We start from the raw sequence: 24,374 nt of genomic DNA on the forward strand, positions 1-24,374 counted from the left end.
GCTTGCATTGCTGGAAACGGGGGTGCAGTTCATCCCTGCACCCTGTGGCTGGCACCCCAAGGTGCCTGCCACCGGGTGCAGAGATCAACGGAGGGGCAGCATAGATGCCCCCAGGCCACCATCCGGCAGCCTCACACCCATGGGGGTCCTGATGGGAGCCCCCAGAGACAGCTTCCGACTGCTTTTTCGTGCCAGACAGACCGGCACAAAAAGGCAGTGAAAAGCTCCGAGCCTGTAGTCCATAATCCAGAAATACAAGTCGGATTCCTTCCCGCCCGAGCCCATCGGAATGGCTCGGTCAGGAAGGAATCCGACCGGGACTGACCGATTCGGTCGGAAGGGCTCCGAACATGGTTCGGAGCCCTTCTGGACGAAATCGGAATCCGCCCCTTTGTGTGTTATTTCCATTTGAACATGCTCTAATCATCACATCAGGTATCCAAAAATGTGATGGGTGGAATGCCTGAATTAATCTCAGCCTCTGGTACTTACTCTGGGCCACAATCCAGTCCATTGTTCTTTTGCCCACCATGCCACCACAGACAGGAAGCAGCCATGTGTAAATCACACTTTAAGCTGCTTCAACAAGAACAGCCCAACCAAAAACCCAGGCCCCCTCTGAAAAGGAACCCAAGACCTGTTTTTGCCCTTTTAGGTCTCTTCTGTCTGGTGTAGAATGAATCCTATGGCACAGTGAACACAGCACCCACATCTGGGCATACCTATTTCACATAGGGTGTTGTACTGAGCAATACATGTGAGTGTTGGGTAAATGTTTGAGTGTGAGTCTGGCTGCAGTGTTTTGAATGACCTGGAGTCTCTTGTTGAGATGTGTAGTGATACCGACATAGAATGTGTTCCTGTAGTCTAGCTTGCTGTGTGCGCATTCTGAACGTGTTGAGTGGGAGCAATCTGAAGATTTTTCAGAGGTTGCTGAGGGTGAGGAAGCAGGAGGTGGCCAGCTTTATTTGGCTGATCATTGAGAGTTGGTTGCCCACTATTATCCCAAGGTTCCTGGCTAGGTTAGACAGGTTGGGAGCTGGTCCTAGTTCAGCTGGCCACCAAGCATGGGTCCCACAGTGAGGCATCTTTTCCAAGGAGTGCCACCGCTATCTTGTTGGAGTTGAGCTATAGGCAGTTGATATTCATCCATTTGATGACATGCAGGTGGTGCACTTCATGCACTCGTTGGGGGAGTCAGAGATGATGAGCTGGGTGTTGTCTGTGTACGAAATCGATGTTGATTCTGTGCATGCGGACGATGATTTTGAACAGTGTCATAAGGAGGTTTATGACAGATTATATTGAAATATAAGCTATGGTCAGGTAATAAATATTTTTAAAAAAGGTCTAGTTAGACGGACTGACATTCAGGAGTGGTTGAATAATAGTTTAGGTTTTTAAAACAAATATTTGTGATAAATTTGATGACTTGAGATTAAAACAATGTAAAAAGTTAGGTGTGGGATTGAAGAAAGTCTGAATTATATTCATCTGGTTTTGTTTATAGTAGTGAAATTATTTAAATAAATGAAGACGTATGATAGAGCATGAAAGAGTTTTGCATGAACTTTTTCTTAGTAAGAAGGAGTTTTCCTGACAAAAAGAGTACCCCAGAGACTAAGAGTTCAAACAAGCCTTAGGCTGCCTACAAGCTGACAAGGTCAATGATATTTCTAAAGTATTAACCTTAAAAAAATAACAATAAAAAACCCAAAATATGTGATTGAATTGCTGGGGATGTTGCCAGCTAAAATGGGTCCAATACAGCCAATAATCTTAAATTAGTAAATAGAATAGTTTCACAAAAGTTGGATCCAATAAACAGGCAGGTTCTATTCACGTAGTGAGGACCTGTGTAAATTACCAGGGTGGTATAAAGAACAAAACCCTGGGGGTCATAGCTCATTCAGGGGGTCATAGTTCATTCAGAGCAGCACGCCGTGAGGGCAACGGCTGACACCTTGCATCCAGCTACCTTTCCTTACATCTCCGTGAGGGACACGGAACCTTGCCTGGCCGCGCTGAACATCGCGACGCCGCCGGGTAAACTACACTACCCGGCTGCCCCAGGCAGCAGGCGTGGCTGTGACGACATCGAAGCGCCAGGAAGCGCCTTATCTGGAGGGAGCGCTGAAAGCTATCGGGGGTCATAGCTCATTCAGAGAAGCACGCCATGAGGGCAACGGCTAACACCTAGCATCAAGCTACCTTTCCCTACATCTCCGTAAGGGACACAGAACCTTGCCTGGCCGCGCTGAACATCGCGCCGCCGTGGGGTAAACTACACTACCCAGCTGCCCCAGGCTGCAGGCGCGGCTGTGACGACATCGACGTGCCCGGAGGAGCCTTAACTGGCGGGAGCGCCGAAAGCTCTCGCGGGTCATAGCTCATTCAGAGCAGCACGCCGTGAGGGCAACGGCTGACACCTTGCATCCAGCTACCTTTCCCTACATCTCCGTGAGGGACACGAAACCTTGCCTGGCTGTGATGAACATCGCGCCGCCGCCGGGTAAATGACACTACCCAGCTGCCCCAGGCTGCAGGCACGGCTGTGACGACATTGACACGCCCGGAGGCGCCTTAACTGGAGGGAACGCCTCTCGCCCAGCGAGTCGCGCGCGGAAGCATCCCGGGCAGGGCCCGGGCAAAGGGCGGGCCATCTGAGGCCGTCCGAGGACTGCAGAGGCTGGGCTGGGTCACCCCATTGACATTCGCAATGGGGAAGAGAAAGCAGCTTTGCCGGGGAGAACATGAAGGTAAACATGCTAAGATTGCCAGGAAATCGGAATCTATAATTTCTTACTTGACTTCTGCCATGGGTGTTTTGACCAAGGAAATAGCAAATGCTGAGAAGGAGCTGGGGCTGGGTCCTGCCAACACTGACCCAGCATTAGAAACTGATTATACCCCGAGTGTACCATTGAAACCTTCAATTGTGATTGTAAACACCCCCTCCACAGTTGAGCCCCTTATTGTTCCCTCAAGTCCACCGCACTCCCACTCCCCTCAAAAGGTTACAACCCCATTGCCCCCCCCCTCAAGAATACCCGTAGGTGAAGCTCTTTGATAAAAGCTCCTAAGAGGAAAAATCTACCGGGTAAGGCTACTCATCAGGATGCCAGCTTAAGGGATCATGTTTGTAACATTCTAGAAGACCTGTTCACATCAAGATTGAACCCGCACTGGTCGCCATCGCAAAAGACATTGTGGACACTCTAAATGTATGTGTAGCGGGACTTTTGGGCAATTGTGAGAACATTGATGCTTTTTTATTTATTTATTTATAACAACATTTGTAAAGCTCGAACGAAGGCCCTTGGGCATCTCGGCGCTGAGTTACTGCAGTGTTTAACCAAAAAGGGGAGTTGATGTTCATTGATTGAAAAGCCAGGTTTTGAGTTGTTTGCGGAAAGACCAGAAGGAGGTGCTGGTTTTGATTGAATGTGGCAGTGTGTTCCACAATTTCGGTGCGGCTACGAGAAATCTTCTGTCACCCCAGTTGACAGATTTGGTTCGGGGGACCACCAGTTCATATGAGCTGGATGAGCGCAGTGTTCTGGATGGGCAGTAGGGGATTAGATTCTGGGTGAAGAAAACGGGTCCAGCATTATGTAGAGCCTTGTATACCAGGCACAGAGACTTGAACTTGATCCTCATCTTCACCGGTAGCCAGTGAAGCTGTCTTATAGTGGGTGACACCGGTTGGTATTTGGGAATTTGCCCTAAGAGCCTGGCGGCTGCATTCTGAATAGCCTGCATTTTCAATAGCACTCTCTCCTGGGCACCTAGAAACAAAGCGTTACAATAGTCTAGGGTAGACAAGACCAGGGAGCTCACCAATGTTTTGCTGGCATTCTCGGGTAGGAAGGGCAGAATTTTCTTGATAAGCCTTAGTTTGTGAAAAGCTGAGGAGGAAATCTGGTTTGCGTGTGGTAAAAAGTTCAGATGGTTGCCGAACATGACTCCCAGGTTCCTCACTTTGTTGACCGGGTCTGGGGGCTGGCCCATGGATGAAGGCCACCAAAGGGGGGACCACTCCGGGATAGGTTGCCAAAAATGACAACTTCCGATTTATCGGAGTTTAATTTCAGGCAATTGTGAGCCATCCAGCTCCCGATTGCCAGCATGCCCTGATTGAAATTGTTGGCTATTTGAAGCCCGTCATTCTTGACGGCGAGGAGCAATTGAGTGTCATCTGCGTAGGAAGTGAGGCTCATCCCGTGTGCCCTGATGAAACAACAATCAAGCCAAATGGGGAACTTGGTCAACTCTCAAAATCTAAATGTTACTCACTCTAGTGTTAAAACTATAAATAAGGCCCCAGAAGCTTCAAGGGAAAGAAGCCTGGTTAATGGGGGTGTACTGGAGGGGCAGAGGCCCACAAGGGTTGGGACATCGAGCATTAACCACGGAGTTAAGCTGGCTCTCTATAGGGATAGTTGCCTGGAGTTGCCTCCGGAGGCTGCCCCTTTAGTGGCCGTTTTTACAGGGGTTTCACCAGCAAGGGCTGGTCCAGGCGAGACAACCCACGACCTCATGGTATTGGCCAGGGAATGTTGTTCCCAGTTTAGTAGTGGGGGAACAGACATCACAAGCACCGTCATCATGGGAAGGAGGGCTAGCTGGGTAGGGCGTCACCCAAAATGTATTCCAGGGGACTGCCTAGTGGTAAATTTTAACAATCAGGACAGCGCACAAAGGCTGTTCTGGGATGCTTCAGACCTGGCAAATGAAGGTATTAGACCTCTCCCTCTTGGCTTTTTTTTTATCCCCGGACAGGCCTATAAGGCCTATTAAAAAAACTACTATGATACATCAGGAAGTGCGCCCTCGCACCATTGTGCGCTCATCACACTATCAGGCCAATATTACTGTACAATTAAGGTTTACACGAGAGTTGTCAGGGAGGGCAGAAAGGGGATCCTCCAGCGATTTGGTTGTTGTTCAGCATGGAGGTCCACCCTCACTAGAGATAGGTCTCCTCTCGAACATGAATTTATTTGAACCAGGTATTGGTAACGGCGAGGCGAGAGCTCCAACCTTCATAGGGAGAGGGGCAAACACCGTCATTGATTATATTTTTTTATACCCTGGTATTTTGGCTAAAACTATGGTCTATAGCGTAGTGACTTTAAGTTTCAGCGACCATAACCCGGTTCTGTTGGAAGTTGATCTTGTCATTTTTAGGAACCAGAATGACTTAAGAGGGAGGGCGCCTAGGCATCTGTCGACCATAGACTGGGAGAGATGGATTAAATGGAACAGGGTTGTCCCAGAAGCTTTCTTTGAGGAACTTGCACTTAAGACCGAGGCTAACCTGGCTGTCTGCTTGGATGAAACTGCTGCAGGAGTTGATGTTGTTGATGCTTATGTAGCAGTGTGTAAGCAGATCTCCAAAGACCTTGAGGATGGCGACACCGCCCATACAAGGAGGGCCTACAAATGGTTCGATAAAAATTGTTCAATTGCTCACAGTGCACTACTTAAGGCATTCAAACATAGACCGAGGAATAGAGCCCTAGTTGCTGATCTCCGTAAGGAGTATAAAAACGCAATTATAACACGCAAGAGTCAAATCAAGGTGGATGCTTTGGAAAATCTGCAATCCACGGATGTGAGAAGGGACAGCAGTAAAATTCTGGTCTGTTATTAATCAGCCGTTCTTCTCGGACCAGGAGAATCTGGACACGGACTGTTTGATCCCTGATGAGAGTTGGCTTGAACACTTTAAAAGCATTTATGACACAGATCAGAGGGGGCCAGCTTTTGCCGAAGCTGAAACTGTTCGGCATGCTATGCCTGTCAGGTTTTACTTGGCTGAGGTAGAAAGGGCTATTAAAGAGACATGTAGAAATAAAACCCCAGGCACGGATGGGGTTCCTGCAGACTTGTACATCCTGTATCCACAATTTTGGGCAAAAATTCTGACCAATGTCTTTAACGCTGTGTCCACTGCGGGATTCCAATCTTCTTGGTCCGCTTCTGTCATAGTCCCTATTTTTAAAAAGGGAAATAGAGGGGACTCTGCTGTTAAAATCTTGGGCAGGGTCATCTTACAGAGATTGGGGGATTGGCTTGCAGGTAGGGGGGTCCTCTCCAACCTCCAGTATAGTTTTAGAGCACACAGGGGTACCATGGACCAATGTTTAAACTTATACTTCCTTATAAGTAAATATACAGTCATGAAGGAGGGACTTTTATATTTGGGTTTCATGGACCTATCGTCGGCTTTTGATTTAGTTAACCGTTCAAAACTGTGGCTTTTATGGGAGCCCTGGATTTAAAGGTTAACACTACAAAATCCCATGTAATGTTTGCCGGAGCACAGAATAAAAACTTGAAGGTTAAAACCTTCACGTGCAACGGTACAGAAATGTCGAGGGTGACGTTTTTCTCCTACTTGGGAGTTCTATTTGACGAGAAGGGAAACTGGGGCCCTCAGATGAAGCTAAAGAGCAATGTAGTAGAAAGATCCACTACAGCTCTTTTGAACTTCTCCAAGAGATTGGGAACAAGATTCATGGAAGCAATGCTAAAGATTTACAAATCAAAGTGTTTGGCAATTGCCTCCTATGGCTCGGATATCTGGGGTTACGTAGCATCGCCCAAGATACAAACTGCAGAAAACAGGTTCCTCAGAACCTTTCTGTCACTCCCGGAATCATCCCCCACATTTTCTATACACTGTGAAGTGGGACTGGGTTATGTTTCAGATTATCTAAAAATGGCTCGCTGATTCGCTGGGTTAAAACCTGGCTGATCGAGGAGATCACTCTTAACCACCTGATACTGAAGGATTTTGTTGCCCTTGAGAAGGCGGATAGGGTCCCATGGCTGTCGTATGTTAGAGCGGCATGCGGCAGGTTGGGCTGACCAGAAATGTATTCATCGCCACAGGGCATTAAGAAAGAGGATATAAGGTGGATCAAGCTTAATTTGTGCAACTTGTTGGAGGCCGAAAGGGAGTAGGAAGAACTTAGAAAACCTAAGGTGAGATTCACTTATGGTTTATTAATCTCCCCAGGGATTGAACCGTATCTAAAGTATGTTACCAAGGCTTTCCATCACTTTCTTCTGGTCAGATTCCGGTTCAACCTTATTCATCTTACGTTAGGTATATATCCTAAATGGGGGAAACCAGAAGACACTGCACCATGTACTTGTGACAGCTTTTCCTTACAGGATACGCTCCACTTGGTAATGTTCTGTGAGCACTACTCGGTGGCGCGTAAAAAAAAAAATCCAATTTTGCGGGAATCTGGTTTTGTACAAGTAAGGCTTGCCCTCCTATATTTACAAATGCTTAGTTCTGTCCAGGTTACCTATAGTGTAAGAGTGTTCCTGTACTTCCCTATCTCTCCCATTGTTTTTCGGTACCTATAGTGTAGCCAGTTTTTTGGTGGCAGCAGCCGGTTAAACAAAAGGAGACTCCTTTATCTGTAATATTTGTGTAGGGTCAAATGGGGTTATGGCCATTAATTGATAAACCAAATGATGCACTTTATACTGGTTCCAAATTGCCGTTGGAGAAGGAATTTACTTATATTTTTATACTGCCTACTATTTTAAAGCATTTTAAATTCTGTTTATATGAATTATATGAATTGCAAAGATTCGAATGTGTTCTTAATTATCTATATATTTTTAATGTGCGGAAGATGATTTTGTATTGTCTTTTATGATTTTAATTAATCAAAATAAAGAACTTTGACTGACTGACTGACAAAACCCTGCTCGGGGTAGGTCGCTCCCTATGCACATGGGCAGAGTCTCACTTAATTTCCCTGAAAGCAGTGTATTTTTCAGGGAGCTAAAACTTCCATACAGGCAGTTTTAATCAAAATCCACCTTCTTGTCTTTCCATCTCAGGGAGGAAATATATATTACAGTACTCTTCAGTATGCATTGGCTGGAATGGTTTTAGAATGCTCTTCTACCTAAATTTTGCACAGAAAGATGATGTCTGAATGATTGGGGGATGTATGCCCTAAAGATTCCTTGGCCCAAGGGTATTTTCTATGCAGGTTTATCTAATACCCATCTCCTGAGGGTGTTTTGGGGGCCTGGGGGGGGGGGTGAAGGTCACAGTAATCATGATGGTAATCAGACAAAATATCGAAAATAAAATATCGTAAAGACAAAATATCGAAGATAAAATATCGAAGGTCAAAAATATTGCGAAGCAAAAATATCGGATACAAAAATATCGTAATAGGTAAGTAAGTATAAATATCGAAAACAATAATATCGTTTGACAAAATATCGACAATACAAAATATCGTGTAGTAATGGAAAAAATCAATAGTATAGGAAAAAATAAAATAATTGTACATAAAATTTTGTTAAAAAGGTCTATCGAAAAAAAATCAAATATATTTAATAACATTTTTTTTAAAAAAACATATCTAGGTTTAGGATCGGGTAATTGAGTTTATAGGGGATAAGGGTGGGGAGTGTATTAAAATGTATGTAAAAAAACCTAAAATAATAAAAAATATAAATAAATATTTAAATAATTTTTTTTTTTAAATAAATAATATAAAAAAATAATAATAGAAATCAAGTTTTAGGAGCCGGTTATTGGGTTTATAGGGGATAAGGGTGGGAAGTAATTTACAAAAAATTAATTAATATATGTTAGTAAAATATTTTTAAATTATAAATAATTGGTAATTAATTAAAATTAATTAGTTAATTAATTAATATCATATTGTGCATATTTTTAATTAATATTTAATTGGTAATTAATTAATATTAATTAGTTAATTATATTAATTAGCTTAATTTTTTTTAAATATATATTTTTTTGTTATCGTTAATTAATTTGGAAAAAATAATATTAATCATTAAAATTAATTAATTACAGCTAATGTGCTAATATATTTACTTTATTGTTATTGTTAATTAATAATTAATTGGTAATTAAATAATAATAATTAATTTTGGGTAAAGGAGTTTTTTTAGGGTTCTGGGTCAGTTTTCAGTTTTTGGGTAAAGGGGTATTTCTTGGGTTCAGGGTCAGTTTTCAGTTGTTGGGTCAAGGGGTATGTTTTGGGTCCTGGGTCAGTTTTCAGTTTTTGGGTAAAGGGGTATTTTTTGGGTTCAGGGTCAGTTTTCAGTTTTTGGGTAAAGGGTTATTTATTTGGTTCTGGGTCAGTTTTTAGTTTTTGGGTAAAGGGGTATTTTTTGGGTTCAGGGTCAGTTTTCAGTTTTTGGGTAAAGGGGTATTTTTTTGTTCTGGGTCAGTTTTTAGTTTTTGGGTAAAGGGGTATTTTTAGGGTTCAGGGTCTGTTTTCAGTTTTTGGGTAAAGGGGTATTTCTTGGGTTCAGGGTCAGTTTTCAGTTTTTGGGTAAAGGGGTATTTTTTTGTTTAGGGTCAGTTTTCAGTTTTTGGGTAAAGGGGTATTTGTTGGGTTCAGGGTCAGTTTTCAGTTTTTGGGTAAAGGGGTACGTTTTGGGTTCTGGGTCAGTTTTCAGTTTTTGGGTAAAGGGGTATTTTTAGGGTTCAGGGTCAGTTTTCAGTTTTTGGGTAAAGGGGTATTTATTTGGTTCTGGGTCAGTTTTTAGTTTTTGGGTAAAGGGGTATTTTTAGGGTTCAGGGTCAGTTTTCAGTTTTTGGGTAAAGGGGTATTTTTTTGTTCTGGGTCAGTTTTTAGTTTTTGGGTAAAGGGGTATTTTTAGGGTTCAGGGTCTGTTTTCAGTTTTTGGGTAAAGGGGTATTTCTTGGGTTCAGGGTCAGTTTTCAGTTTTTGGGTAAAGGGGTATTTTTTTGTTTAGGGTCAGTTTTCAGTTTTTGGGTAAAGGGGTATTTGTTGGGTTCAGGGTCAGTTTTCAGTTTTTGGGTAAAGGGGTACGTTTTGGGTTCTGGGTCAGTTTTCAGTTTTTGGGTAAAGGGGTATTTTTAGGGTTCAGGGTCAGTTTTCAGTTTTTGGGTAAAGGGGTATTTATTTGGTTCTGGGTCAGTTTTTAGTTTTTGGGTAAAGGGGTATTTTTAGGGTTCAGGGTCAGTTTTCAGTTTTTGGGATAAGGGGTATTTCTTGGGTTCAGGGTCAGTTTTCAGTTTTTGGGTAAAGGGTTTTTTTTAGGGTTCTGGGTCAGTTTTCAGTTTTTGGGTAAAGGGGTATTTGTTAGGTTCAGGGTCAGTTTTCAGTTTTTGGGTAAAGGGGTATTTTTTGGGTTCTGGGTCAGTTTTCAGTTTTTGGGTAAAGGGGTATTTTTAGGGTTCAGGGTCAGTTTTCAGTTTTTGGGTAAAGGGGTATTTCTTGGGTTCAGGGTCAGTTTTCAGTTTTTGGGTAAAGGGGTATTTTTAGGGTTCAGGGTCAGTTTTCAGTTTTTGGGTAAAGGGGTATTTCTTGGGTTCAGGGTCAGTTTTCAGTTTTTGGGTAAAGGGGTGTTTGTAGGGTTCAGGGTCAGTTTTGGGGTTTTTGGGTACAGTCGTACAGGGTAAAAATAAAATTAATTTAAATTCAATCAATTAAAGGAAATTACAAAAAAATAAAATTACACCTACTCTAATTTAATGTAGACTGCAGTTGGAATATTATTTAATAATTAATTAGTGTCCTGCACCTACTACAATTTAATGTAGACTGGAGTAGGAATATTAATTATTATACAATTAGTGTCCAGCACCTACTCTAATTTAATGTACACTGGATTTGGTATATGAATAATTACATTATTAGAGTCCAACATATACTCACATTTAATATACAGTGCAAAATTTCTAATAAGATTGTTACATTATAGTAAGATAATGATACAAATAGTTCAACATGATTGTAGAAACATTATTTTTATTTATGTTTGACAAATAAAATGTTATTTCATAACAATTTTTTTTATTACATTTGGTTTTAAAAACATATTTTATAAACACAATGATAACCAACTATACAGAAGCATTATTATTTTGTAAATTTTTGTACAAACATGAAAATTCTTTATTATCTCTTTTACATATTGTAATTTTAGAAAGAAATGTAGAAATATCAAAAGTATTTTTCTATTATGATTTGTTCAGCTTCATTTCTAAAGATCAAATATTTATAATATAAGTCACACATTTTTAACACATTTTTTAATTATTATAATTTGTGACAATGTAGTTATATTTCTAGACATTGTTAACATAAACATAATTGTTTTCATAATATTTATTTATTACATTCATTTACATATTTGTTAATCAAATCATTGTAGTATTAAAGTAAATATTTTTTTACAATAATAGACACTTAATGTTTATTTTTCCCTATTTAGTTAAGTATAGATATTATATTTTATACTTGGGACTATTTTATTGCATTTGGGTGCTTTATTTTGTAACCGGGTTAGGTCATTTTGGGTTATTTGGAAGAAGGGCTGATCGCGGTTGGGAGACACTTCACGTCGCTTCAGGTAAGGTTTATTTTATATGTTTTATGTGTATTTTTATGATGTTTTGAGACTAGTGACCTTATATTTAGTGTTGTTGAATGTGAGGGAGTTATGTTTTAGATTTCGAAAACAGATAATTACTTATGGTATATACACGTAGTGTTAGTTAGTTAACTCTTTATTTGTAGAGTGAATTTTAGTCTTTTAGGGTATATCTACAAGTGAAATCATCAATTTTAATATGTTTGTACCTAATTACTAGCTAATTAATGTGGGTGGGAATGTCTGTTTTCTATGTTTTTGTCATAGGTGTACGCTACATCGAAAGTTCCGTTTTTTTTTAAAGGAAGTGTTTGTTTGTTTAATTCAACACTGCTTTACAAACACTTCTTTACATTTTTCGGGTTTCCAGGAGCGATTCTTTCTATTTTTCAACTTTTTCGGGTTTTTTTACGGTTATTCGATGGCTCTGGACAACGTGGATTTCTTAATTTTGGAACAGTTGTATTTTTACATTTTTTGGGGGGTTAATTTTGCACTACCTGGATTACTTTGGTGGAGAAGGACGTTATTGGATTGACAACATAATTGGTAAGTCCTTGCTTTCTAATTTTGTGTGGGTGGGTAATGTCATTTTTATTATGGAATTGTTTTTTACATGTTATTTCGTTTTAATGTGTGCATATATTATAATAATATCTCTATATATTGCATACATTAAATACTTTAGAAGCTCACGTTACATATTTTTGCATACTTAGGTGATAGTTTTAGTGTTTTATAACATTTTGGGAATTAATTAAAGTAGTGTTTTGGCTATGATGTTTAGGTATTCTATGCCTTTTGTACTAGGGTAAAGTTTTACTTGTTCTTCCAGGTACTTGTGCATTTGTTTATTATGCTTTGATGTTTTAGGGACAAGTTCAGTTACAGATTGGTCCATTCTAAATTCCTGGTAGCTCTGTTCTTTCTGTAGGCATTTAATGAAATTTTCTAGAGTAGGTTTGGTTCTGCCAGTTGATTGTACAAATGCATTGTGCCAACCTTCCACTGCATTGTTAGTTTTTGATTCTCCGTTAAGGGTACTTTTGTAAACGTTCCACCAGGGTATGAGGAATTTTGGATTTCGTCTGTGGCCAGATCTGTGGAGTCTGCCTACCCAGGTGTCTTCAAAGTAATCGAGAAATGGACTTAATTTAGCTTCATTTTTTTTGTAGAATGGGCTGTCTATAATAATGTTGTAGTGTTCAGCTACATCTGTTTCTGGGACATAAGCAAGTGCAATGAGTTTTTTGATTTGGAAAGCAAAAGATGAGTTTGTAGCATATTCGACACTTAGGGTAGTTTTTTGAAGGTGTCTCCATAAACACTGGTTGAAATGATAATAGCAGCCTTGAATGCAGGTATGGGGGTGGATTTTTAGGATAGTTGAGAGCATTGCATGCTCAAAATCAAGAATGATTTTTTCTGGAGAAAAATCATTAGTTTTTTGTTTTATTATATTTAATAATTCCATATATGTGGAATTATTTTTGTTTGGCAATAGTGCATATAGCAAAGGGATGTTGCAGTTGTGGTAGAGGCCATGTATTGTGTATAATTGGAAAAATGGTTTGGGACAGATGTTAAATGTTCCATCCATCATCCAATATTGGCTTTGCTGCAGTTTAACTAAATTCATATTGGTACCAAAAATTATAAGCCTTTTGTCATTGTTTTCGTTGTCGTAAACTATAAATGGTTGTTTATTTAAAGTTATTATTTGGTTTGCAGTTAAATTTATATCCTGATATGTTCTGGGAGATGGTGTTGTAGCAGTAGTAGCTTTTTTAGTTCATGCTATAGTTCTTTTTAAGGAGAGAATATTTGGCATTTGGGTTGTGGCTGTTTTTGGGATTTTAGGAATGGCTTCTTTTAAAATGACATTTGTTTGCTTTTGGGAACCTGTACTAGCTTCTTTTATATTTTCCAAAGCTGTTCTAACTTCTATTTCAGTAACATTAGGTGGATGATTGTGTTCCCTAGTATACAGTACTGTAGCTTCTCTAGTTGTTGCTCTTCCATAGCACTTGTTAGAATAATATTTACAACATTTCCAATTAACTTTCATGCCATATTGCTTTTCTTGTGTATAAGTGTAACCCATGTAGCATAGTAATAGTTTTCCTTTCTGGCTGGTCACAAATTCGGCTCCTTCGGTCATTTTGTACTTTGTATATCTATAAAATATATATATAATAGTTAATATTAAATGTGATAAATAATCTATGTTAGTGATAAGTAGGAATGTTTATACTTACGTGTTTTAGAATTTACAGCAAAATTAGGAGTTGCTTGCTTCTTTAGTTGGGGATAATTGTTTGTGATGTTGTTGTAGCTGTTATGAAAAACATGAAAGTAGTATATTATTAATTAATGTTTTGGTACATTTGCAATGTTAGAGCTCATTTCTACTACAAAAGTGTATCTTCATGATTCACATTGTGAAGATACTTACATATTTTTTTAGGTTGGTCTTTGCCAGTATAGTTGTTTCTTCAGCTTCTGGAGAGTAGTTTGTAGTGTTATCTTAAAAAAAAAGGAACATATGTGTTAGAATAATCACCATGTTGGTACGTTTTTTAATACATTATCTGGTAATTATGTTCTTTAATATACTTACTTTGTGATTAGTATCTGTATTATTCAGAATGTGGAGTTCTGTATTATGTCTGTATATCTATTTGTCGTGTTTGCTCTGTAAATAAACAATATATAATAGAAAATAATTAGAACAGTTCTAAATGTTTGTATGGTTTTTCCACATTTATTACAATTGCATAATACTTACTTAGTAAAATGTATTGTAGAAATAGTACTGATGTCCTTAGTTCATTAGTAGTGCAGTTTTCAGTAGTAGAATCTACAGAAAAAAAAGAAATATGTGGGGCAAAAGTCATTATTTCTGTGTGTTTAGATTTATGTGCACATAATGAAACAATGTGAAATTACTTACATAGTTATTAGAATCTGTATTCCTATGCTTTGTTCACAGTTATTTTGAGTAGAATATTCAGTAGTCGTAGTATCTAAAAAAATAGTTTTATATAATTATTTAGCATGTTAAGTAGTATGAATAGCAAAGGGGCACTGGGTATTTAGCAGGTAAATAAGTAGTAGTAGCAAATAATGCAGTTTCTATTTTATTTACTTACTTAGTAAAATGTAATGTAGAAATAGTACTGATGTCCTTAGTTCATTAGTAGTGCAGTTTTCAGTAGTAGAATCTACAGAAAAAAAGAAATATGTGGGGCAAAAGTTATTATTTCTGTGTGTTTAGATTTATGTGCACATAATGAAACAATGTGAAATTACTTACCTTACATAGTTATTAGAATCTGTATTCCTATGCTTTGTTCAGAGTTATTTTGAGTAGAATATTCAGTAGTCATAGTATCTAAAAAAAATAGTTTTATATAATTATTTAGCATGTTAAGTAGTATGAATAGCAAAGGGGCACTGGGTATTTAGCAGGTAAGTAAGTAGTAGTAGCAAATAATGCAGTTTCTATTTTATTTACTTACTTAGTAAAATGTATTGTAGAAATAGTACTGATGTCCTTAGTTCATTAGTAGTGCAGTTTTCAGTAGTAGAATCTACAGAAAAAAAGAAATATGTGGGGCAAAAGTCATTATTTCTGTGTGTTTAGATTTATGTGCACATAATGAAACAATGTGAAATTACTTACATAGTTATTAGAATCTGTATTCCTATGCTTTGTTCACAGTTATTTTGAGTAGAATATTCAGTAGTCGTAGTATCTAAAAAAAATAGTTTTATATAATTATTTAGCATGTTAAGTAGTATGAATAGCAAAGGGGCACTGGGTATTTAGCAGGTAAGTAAGTAGAAGTAGCAAATAATGCAGCTTCTATTTTATTTACTTACTTAGAAGATGTAATAGTAGGTTGATAGTCTGGTTCTTCTAGTTGTTGTGCAGCAATTCGGATAGAGATGAATCTCCTTCAGTGACTTTTGGCAAGTAGTTTGTGCTTAGATTTTTATTGTTTATATAGGGGAGTGTCAGTAGTAATTACTTTGCTATTGGTTCATTTAAAAAATTAGGGTTGTGATTGGTTAGTTAGTATATTTGAATTTCAGTTGTGATTACTTTGTAATAGAAGTGAAAAACCCCAAAAAATTATAAAATTATACAAACTAGCATAGAATATTTTTATATGTGTAGGTGATATAATTATACCAATAGGATATTTTTGATGAATTAATAGTGTGTCTATAGTATTAATGTAAGTATTGTGTGTTTATTTAGATGTGAAAACATATAAAACGTTAATTAATTATGCTAACAGATGCATATAAAAAGTCGATATAGCTTATAATCCGATATAGATGTGCACAATATTTTTGAAGTCGATATTATAGTTAATGTCATTATTTTTTGTAGAAAGCGATATTTTTGTTTTCCGATGTTAATGTAGTCGATATCAAAGTAAACAATGTTTTTGTATATCGATATTAAAAAAACGATATTTGTGTATATATCTAGTTAAGTATAGGAAGCAGATATTTTTGATTTCGATATTTTTGTTCCGATATTTTTGTATGTCGATATTGTGAATTTCGATATTTTGTCAGACATTCAATCATGATAGCTCCTTTCTGGCCTCGATAGCCATGGTCCCCATCTCAGAATCAGTTAGCAGTGGAATGCCATTTTCCTCTCTACTAAGAGCACCCACCTCAGACTTCTAGAAAACCGTTTACTTTTATTTCCTATGCTAAATATTAGAAAAACGTTGAAATGTGGTACAGGAGCAGAGGACTGGTAGTGGTTTCTTTTGATCCATCCTGATTATGGAGTTTTTGATAGATGTTTTTTTAACTATTTAACTATTTCCAGATTTTTGCCCAGTGGGAGTTTTGATAATCTTTATCTTTGGGAGATATTTCTAAGATTGTGGCTTTAGCTTGTAGAATACTTAAAATCTCCGGTTAGGGACATCACTTCACTAAGTCTGGGGTCACCAGACTCAGTCTACCATCTTCCCAAGCCGCAGCGGAGCAGGCCTCAGTCTCGTTTTGTGCCAGGAGGAGCGTTTAAACACCTGCAGCAACCCCACAGTATGGGACGTGCCCAGGGGCATGCTCAGGCCAAGACTGGGGAAGTCTTTGCCCATCATTGGCTGAAAGAGTCCGGGCTGGGCCTCCCCTCTTGGCGGTAAGACACAATTGGATTTTCCATGGGGTTGATTTTCCTACTTCTTTTTCTTTGTCTCCCCCTTCTCAGATACTTGTGATAAGACATGTCGTTTTACACTGAAAAATGGGGCCTGTTTACATCGCCTACAAGAGTAACTTTTCACCCCCCCTATGGATTCAATTTGGACTTTAAACAAGGGTGTGCTGAGGCGGGGGGCTTTGCTGCATGATACTCTGTACCCCGCAGTGGCTGAGTGTGTGGTTTACTGCAAGTGGAGACTTAATTTTCGAGGTCACCCCTGGTTCTAAGTTCCATTATACTTCTGAGTGGACATCGAAGAAGGGATTTAATTCGTCTGACCAGATACTGAGAGGCTTTTTTCTCCTATTTACTGTTAGATTTACGATATGGGGAAAAGGAAAGTGGATGCAAAAAACATGCCTGAGAAAATGGCACATAACAGGGAGCACCATCTTATGGATCTTAAACAATGGCATCTGTGCACTTAAAAAAGAAATCATTTGCGTGGAGGAACAATTAAACCATTCACGCCAGGGCAGTAATTTAACTGTTGAAGAAGGGAACAGTCTGAAGAAAGAAGTGAACTGTTAATGTTGCTTATGCCTAATGCATGTGGTTATATCGCTAAGGGTTTCTTTCCCCCATAATGGTTACAGGATGTCTGGGGGTTACTAGGGATGCACCATTATGCTAATGTTCTGTCCTAATGTGCGCAATGATGAAATGCCTCATGTGTATGCCCCATTATAATATGATTAGGCCCCATGTACCGCTGGAGGTGCCTTATGCATCTGCTAATGCCTAAGGTGATGTTGCAAAGCGTTTTTACACTAATGAGAATGCTTCATGCATACTATGTTTATGCCCACAGGTTGATGCCTAAAGCTTTTTCCGCCGAATAGATTATTCATACTGTTTGTATGTCTAATGCATTAATGCTGGCAATGCTTTTACCCTAATGCTACCTTGTGGGGGTCCTGCGTAAAGTGCCTAATCTAAGGTGATTTATTGCTCCCATGGTTTAGGCCCCAGTTGAGTATGCTGTGCCTAATGATATGCAGAATATGCTCCCCCGTTATGCCTAGTGTATTTGTGTTTTCAGGTCCACTGTGACAGTAAGCCTAAGGTGTTGATTCAGGCTTCATGCCTGACCACTGTGTGTTTTATGCCTAGTGCTAATGGTTTCTTTTCCCCTAAAGCTGCAATGCTGGTGTTCTGCATACTATGCCTAACCTGAGGTTACCATTCCAGGCTACGGCAACAATGATTTATGCCTGAAGTTATGCATAATGTGTTTTCATGATTAATGCCTTTATGCTACTGTTTTTCCCTAATGCCTACTTGGCTGGTTTCATGTTTAGGTCTACTTTGACAAATGCCTAAAGTGATTTATGCCAAGTGCATATCTATTCACCAGTAGGTACGGCCGGTGAGACGTTATTGCTTATGGACTTTCAGTTATCCTTGGACTTGTGATGGTTCTGGCAGCGGCCAGATTGGTGCTGCCCTGTATATAGTCCCCCTGTGAATTATTCCCCAGTGCCAGCTGACACAGTTTATCTGCACCTGTGACACTCTTCTGATGTGTTTATTTTACAATACACATACTGTTTTTCACCTAACCTGGTGTGAAGTCTCTTTGTGTAGTGTGTCTTGTGTGTCGCCTGTGTGTTCTACGGGGATGCTTTACACATTTCCTCCAGAGTTTGGCCCGCCCGCTCTGCACCACGCTACCCGTTTCTAACAGGGACCAATCCTCCATCCACCACAACAATTCCAGGGAAATCTCCACACCCTCGGAAATCAACTGCTTATAAATCTGAGACCATGGACACCAAAGCCCCATAAGATGAGTCACGAGGGAGTAGAAGTGCAAACGGGCCCAAGGAACAATCATATGGCAGGAGCTCATCAACCCCTGAACCCGTAACCACAGTCGAGCCTTGGAAGACTGGGCTACGGATCCCTTCCTCAGCTCACGCACCAGAGTTAGCCTACAGGGTCCTGACAGTAAAACATTCCCCAATTTGGTGTTGAAGACCCCCTCAATGAACAGAAATCTCCAAGTTCAGAATCCACCCGAAATGCAGACGGAGCTGGCAAACCTCCTGGGTATGCGAATGAGCCTCAAGTAAAGAAGAGAAGATATCAACCAGTCATCTGAGTAAGGAAACACCTGGATCCCCCGAGCGTGCAACAACCCCACCCAGGGTGCTAACACCGTAGGAAAATACCCTAGAAGAGGCAGACAGGCCAAATGGTAATACCTGGTATTGGGAACAACCGACTCCCACACAGAACCGTAGAACCCTGAGGGAAGCCATGTGAATAGGTTCATGTTAGCAACACCAATTTGAAGGACCGATGAGGAAAGGACAAATTCACCGCCTTCAGATTCAGAAGAATATTTACTGTAAAACTCAGCCATCCCTAAGAACTAGCGCACCTCTTCCTTGCTCCTTGGCGTCGGTGAATCCCATATGGCTTTGGTGTTGGCTTGTTTGGGCATGACGCCCTGATCGCTGATCTCATGGCCCAAGTAAGTGACAGACGTCATTCCAAAATGACACTTTTCCCATTCTGCTGTGAGGCCATTGCGTTCCAAGACATGTAACACCTGGAGCAGTTTTGCATTGTGGTCCGCCCTATCCTTGCCCATTGTCATAATGTCATCTTGAAAGTACTGTACCCGTTGGTGTTCCTAAACAGTTTGTGCATAAGTTTCTGAAACACAGCCGCTGCCGATGCGAGGCCGAACCGCATCCTGCGAAACTGGTAGCACCCCAATGGGGTTATGAATGAGGTCAGCTTGCGGCATGTGTGTGTAGGGCTATTTGGTGATATGCCGAGGTGAGGTCGATGGTGGAAAACCATATCACCCCTTTCGTCTTGGCTAACATTTCCTCAATTCTTGGTAGTGGGAACTTTTCCACTATGATGTTCTTATTCAGTTCCCTCAGGTCCACACATAGACAAACCTTGCCATTTGGTTTTCTCACTACCACCAGTGGCGCCAACCATTCCGCACTATTTATTGGCTTGATGATCCCATTGTCTTTCAGCCTCTGTATTTCTTCTTGTACCCCCTCCCTGATTGCTAAGGGTATATTTCTCACTTTGTGGCACACTGGCTTGGCCTCTGCTCTGAGCTCTATCTTGTGGGTGAATTTCGTCAATTTTCCCACTTTGCCTCCTAATACTTTGGGAAAGTCCTCCTTTAGGCTGGTAACATTTGGTTGTTGCCCTGGACTGGTCAACAGCAGTTATGTGGCTCCTAGGGGGTCCAACTGTATGCCCAGATCACTTGGTCGACCCAAACCTAGACTGAAGGGCCCTTCTCGGCCACATATAGCTTGCACCTCGCACTGCGATCCTTAAACTCAAATTTTAGGACTCAATACCCCACCATTGGGATTGGCTCCACTGTAAATGTGACTAGTTGTATATCCGGAGGCCCTAGGTGAGGTCCTATATGTTGTTTGAAACTTTCTTCCCAAACCTTGCGTTGTACTATGGTATACGGTGATCCCGAATCTGCCACCATCTGTATGCGCACACCCCCAATGGCCATGTCACATTGAGGTTTCTTGGAGCGGGTGCAGTCAATCCCTAATATTTGTTCTTCGATGCACAACACATTGTCCTCCTCTTCCCCGTCGTCTCCTTCTTCGTCCGGTTCCTGTGCAACATACTTGACTGCCGATCTTCTCAACTTGCGGAGACATACTTTCTCATAGTGCCCTATTATTCCACAGAACATGTATTTGGCACAGAAGGCTGGACAACATTTCTCATGAGCTGCATAGGACTGGCTGCCGCACCGGTAGCACCCGTTCTTGTTGTCACTTGTTTTTTTTCCCTGGCGCTGGTCTTGGCATCCATCTAGCCGGAGTCTTCTTATTCCTGGTCTCTGCTTTCCTTCTATCTGGTGGGTCTGCCTCTGTGACATTGTTGACCATGGGCCTTGTGGCGGTTTCCTTCTTCGCTGCCTCTGCGCATCTTTTTGATAGCTCAGCTTTCTTCACCATGGCTATGACCTCCTTCAGGGACAGATCTCCGCGGACCCATAGCTTATCTTGGATAGCTGAGTTTGTGGTGTGCATGACAATTTGGTCTTTGATGAACTCGTCGTGCAAGGCGCCGAACTTGCATGTGATCACCAGTTTCTTTATTGCCGCCACATACTCATCTATAGACTCCTCCACTGTTTGGTTTCTCTGTTGAAAGTTGTACCTATCTATGGACGTGCACACCGCAGGTCTATAGTGGTTATTCAGATCTTCAATCACGTGTTAGAACACATCCTCGTCTGCTGCCGTGGTGTGGGAACTAGATTTTGGAAAACTCTGATGCCTTCCGGGCCTAGGTTATGGAGCAATATCCTCTTCCTTCTCTTGTTGGGGAATGCCTGGACATTTTCGTCTTCCAGCGCTTCTAGGTAGTTCATGAAATATTCTCTCCAATCTTCCCATTTCATTGTGGGGTCTCCTGGCCTGGGTAGAAAGGGGACCGGTGTTGTAAGCGAGGAAGGCTGCGCACACATCTCTGCTCGTCTGTCAGATGCTTCTCCCTCTCCTCTGGGGCTTCCTGGTGCACCCTGTCTGTGTTGGTGCATGGGGCACTGTTGGGGCACAGATTCCCCTGTGCTTTGCTGTGTCTGCTCTGCCAGGGTCTCGGGCGGGGGAACTGGTGGCCTGGGGGTGTAGTGCCTGGTGCTTCCTTGCCCCGCTGGGTGTCTTGCCTCCCCACTGGTTATCCCCCTGTCTGGACCACCTTACTCACAGTGGACGCTGATCTCCTGCGAAGTTCGAGGCTGCACTTGGAGCCCTTGCTCTGCCCAGGTCCTGGAGGTCAGGTGGAACCTTCACAGCTTGGTTGGTGGACTAGCAGGCCTTATACCCTCGGCTGCCATGTGTTTTCTGTCCTCCAATCATGGGACAGGCTTCTCCTTATGTGAGGGAAGCTGTGCTGGTGTCCGCGGCCTCTCTCCTCTGCCGCGCTCCTTCCACCGCGAAGTTTGTTCTGTCCCCCTCCTGCCTCGCGTTTGGGGTCCTCAGTGGGCCATGGGGGAGGGGCGCCGCCTCGGGCATCTCTTTGCCCCGATCCCACCCTCGTCGCCAATTTGTTGTATTGGGGTTACCCCCAAAAGGAGAGTCAAAGGCAGATTGATGGGGTGAATTCACTTTTATTCTAGCGCGTGGAAAGAGCGTCAAGAGCCACGACTGCACTCTGCGCGGGTTCCGCGCTGTATCGCCAACATGGCGGCTACGCTCTACGTCGTTGCCTCACACGCAACGACTGGAGCGCTACACTACAGGACTGTCGGTGAACAGTGAACTCCAATGGAGGCAAAGTCACAAGGGTTCTGGTGACGGATGGTGAGTTTGCCTGCTGCCTGCTTAAGCATTTATTTTTATTTGGGTATTTAGCTCCCAATGTGTTTGCTTGTCTTACTATATAAGAATTCAAACCGTTGAGTCATCGGAGTGAAAGAGGGCAGCTGCAGACAGTAAGCCTCTAAACCGAGGCACAGCGATGTCCTGTGAGAACGTCTTGCTTCTAGATGTGTGTAACTCGGGTGAACTTCATGCAGGCTGAAACAAATATCTTTACTGACAGCGGATCAGAATCCTATATATACCATCTGAAACTCTGCTTAATGGAGGTCAAAAAATATAGGTCGCAGTGTTCTAGCTCTTTGAAAGTGATACTAAACTGCTCATTCTATAATGTTATCTCTGCAGACACACTATCTCTGTCCGGGCCCTGCTGCCTGGTGGATAGCTGACTCTGCCCCCACCCCTAATGGACATGTCACCAGCTCCCTCCCAGCCCTTGCTGCCTTTCAGATGACCAACCCTACCTCAGCACTCTGTGCTGGAAGTCATGATGTGAAAGAACCTCTTAAATATTTTCAGTTCGTGTATCACAAGATTTCACATTTGCTCACAGATGGCAAAATAATAAAACCAGCAGCTGATTTGCAGCCTTTTAGGTTCCTTCAAACTTACTTGCTTAAACTGAGAGCTTGCAGCCTCCAGCTTTCACACAGCCTAGCCTAAGCCATCTATCCTTTTGTTTCATTTGGGCACAGTAGCATTACAGGGTACAAAAGCACTAATAGGTTGGTCTTTACAGTATGGCCTTTTAGTAAAAAGTGTGCACATCTAGGGCCCGATGTAGGTAGGCCGTTACCGATCGGTAACGGCCGAAAATACCGATTTTGGGCCCTTACCGATCGGTATACTGCCATCGAGATGTAGGGCAAAGAAAAACGTCCAAATCGGTACAAATACCGAATCGGAATGACTACTGATTCGAAAATAATCCGATACGTACATACCGAAATTCGGAAATGTAACGAATCGGTAACACACCGATTCGGATAAAAATACCGATTCGGTCCATGTACCGAATCGGTAGTGACACCGAATCGGAAAATATCCGAATCGGACCATGTACCGAATCGGTAGTGACACCGAATCGGAATAATTCCGAATCGGACCATGTACCGAATCGGTAGTGACACCGAATCGGAATTACTCCGATTCGGTCCATGTATCGATTTGGTAGAGACAGCGAATCGGAAATAAGCCGATTCGGATAACCTACCGAATCGGTAGAATCACCGAATGGGAAAATCCCTGATTCGGACAGATAGGGAGATGTAGGGAAGCACAGAAATACCGATTTTGGCTCTAAATCGGTATTATTCACTCGGTATTTACCATGGATTACAATCAGGTGGTAACCAACTCCAACCCATTAAAATAGACCCAAAATGCATTGCAACTTGCAGGATGGCAGCTTTTTATGTCATTGCAAGGCGGCTACGGCTACAGCAGGAAGGACAGAGGGAATGGCAAAGAGAGGAACAGGTCTACAGACAGAGGATCACCCTGTTCATGCTCACAGAGGCAGAGATCCTACAGAGGTACCGGCTGGACTCAGACACCATTCTGGAGCTCATCAGGGACCTCAAACCACTGTTGGACCACCCCACCCCAAGGGCACACGCCATCCCAGCGCAGGTCCAGGTGCTATGCAGCTTACACCTGCTTGCGTCTGGCAGCTATCAAAGTGGAGTTGCAGCGGTAGGAGGGGTGACCCAGAGCAGCCTGTCAAGGTTCTTCCACACATTCCTTGACGCCATGATACACAGGATGGACCAATACATCTCTTTCCCTGCAACCCACGCAGAACTGGTACAAACTAAAGCTGACTTCTACCAGATCAGGGACCTCAAACCACTGTTGGACCACCCCACCCCAAGGGCACACGCCATCCCAGCGCAGGTCCAGGTGCTATGCAGCTTACACCTGCTTGCGTCTGGCAGCTATCAAAGTGGAGTTGCAGCGGTAGGAGGGGTGACCCAGAGCAGCCTGTCAAGGTTCTTCCACACATTCCTTGACGCCATGATACACAGGATGGACCAATACATCTCTTTCCCTGCAACCCACGCAGAACTGGTACAAACTAAAGCTGACTTCTACCAGATGGCACAATTTCCCCAAATCATTGGTTGCATAGATGGCACGTACATTCCAATTTGCCCCCCATTTGCGTTAAACCTTGGTAATACCAAGGTTTATTTGCGGTAAAAATCGCCGCAGCGCTGCGGTAAATTTTTCCCGCTAACCAAGCAATAGCGATAATTATCGCTATTGCTTGGTAATATGCCCCCAGGTTCTCTACGAGAGGAGGCACCCCTATGATGAGGCATGACAGCTTTGGTGTGTGAGGGGAACCGTCCTTAAAAGTGATCCCCCTT

Source organism: Lissotriton vulgaris, unplaced genomic scaffold, assembly GCF_964263255.1.
Source record: "Lissotriton vulgaris unplaced genomic scaffold, aLisVul1.2 SCAFFOLD_377, whole genome shotgun sequence".
In the NCBI taxonomy this organism is placed as follows: domain Eukaryota; kingdom Metazoa; phylum Chordata; class Amphibia; order Caudata; family Salamandridae; genus Lissotriton; species Lissotriton vulgaris.